Source organism: Octopus bimaculoides, chromosome 4 (assembly GCF_001194135.2).
Source record: "Octopus bimaculoides isolate UCB-OBI-ISO-001 chromosome 4, ASM119413v2, whole genome shotgun sequence".
NCBI classification, from domain to species: Eukaryota; Metazoa; Mollusca; class Cephalopoda; order Octopoda; family Octopodidae; genus Octopus; species Octopus bimaculoides.
The window spans coordinates 125,645,454-125,646,951 of record NC_068984.1 but is presented as its reverse complement, the minus strand read 5'-3'; the positions used below and the strand labels follow the sequence as shown (position 1 = coordinate 125,646,951).

Below are 1,498 nucleotides of genomic sequence, written 5' to 3'. Positions count from 1 at the left end.
TTAAATGTAAACAACGCCACTGCTATTAGATACATAATATCAATAGAACGAATAACGGTGGAATATTCATGTCAAAAACTCTACCATGTGCAAACACAACATGCCCGATAAAGGTATTTGGGCCAGAAAAGAAAAATCATGTAAATCATGTATACTCTTTTTTTTTACTATTTTACTTGTTACAGTCATTTGACTGTGGCCCTGCTGGAGCACCGTCTTTAGTCGAGCAAATCGACCCCAAGACTTAATCTTTGTAAGCCTAGTACTTATTCTATCGGTCTCTTTTGCCAAATCGCTAAGTTACGGGGACGTAAACACACCAGCATCGATTGTCAAGCGATGTTGGAGGACAAACCAGACACACAAACATACACGCAAACACACACACATATACGACGGGCTTCTTTCAGTTTCCGTCTACCAAATCAACTCACAAGGCTTTGGTCGGCCCGAGGCTATAGTAGAAGACACTTGCCAAAGGTACCACGCAGTGGGACAGAACCCGGAACCATGTAGTACGTAATCAAGCTACTTACCACACAGCCACTCCTACGCCTAAGGCTAAGTCGGTGGAATTTGAACTCAGAACGTAAAGACGGACGAACTGTCACTAAGCATTTTGCCCGGCGTGCTTAACGTTTCTGCCAGTTCGCCGCCTTAATAGTGTGTGACGCTTACAGCACCTAGGTTTCCCAAGTGGTCACCCATCTAAGTACTCACTAGGCTCGACGCTGCTTAACTTCGGTGATCCGACGAGAACTGGTGCTCTCAACGTGATTCATAAGAATTACTTGCTTGCAGACGTGAACAACTCTTCTAAAATTAGGAAGAAGGTGTATGTCTACGGACAACCGTTTCTCTACCTTAATTATGAATTCACATTCACACAAATAGTCATTGGTGAATTTGGTTATGACAATAAATGTGAATGCGTTTAGTAAGTGTCAATGCGAAAAAGATGGGATGTTTCGGCAAAGAAAAAGGATCGCTGACACGTAGACACAATCTCTTTAACTTAATATAGTAAACGATAGCAAAAAATAGCAATGCTTTCCTAATGTTCCGTATATAACAATTATCGTTGTCGCTATTGAAATATGAGCGATGAAGCCTTTTATTTCGTTGTTAGAAACCAGCTCCTTCCTGTTAGGAAGAAGTCTAATAGATAAAAGGAAGTAAATTACACACATAAACATACAAATGAGCATGTGTATGTGTGTGTGTATGTGTGTGTGTGTGTGTGTGTGTGTGTGTGTGTGCGTTCGCGCGCGCGTATTACATTCGCTCATGTCTATGTATAATGATGGGTTAAACCATTACACACAGAGCAATTCATATCTATCTATCTATCTATCTATCTATCTATCTATCTATCTATCTATCTATCTATCTATCTATCTGTCTATCTATCTATCAAACTTTCTGTCTGTCTGTCTTCAGTCTCTCTCTGTCTGCCTATCTCTCCCCTCTCTCTCTCCCCTCTCTCTCTCCCCTCTCT

The 1,498-nt window shown here is 41.1% G+C and overlaps 1 pseudogene; it reads right to left on the bottom strand.

Annotated features, from left to right (window-relative positions):
• Window positions 1-671: 671 nt before the first annotated feature.
• On the bottom strand, window positions 672-786 carry LOC128247745 (5S ribosomal RNA; annotated as a pseudogene).
• Between the last annotated feature and the right edge of the window lie 712 nt (window positions 787-1,498).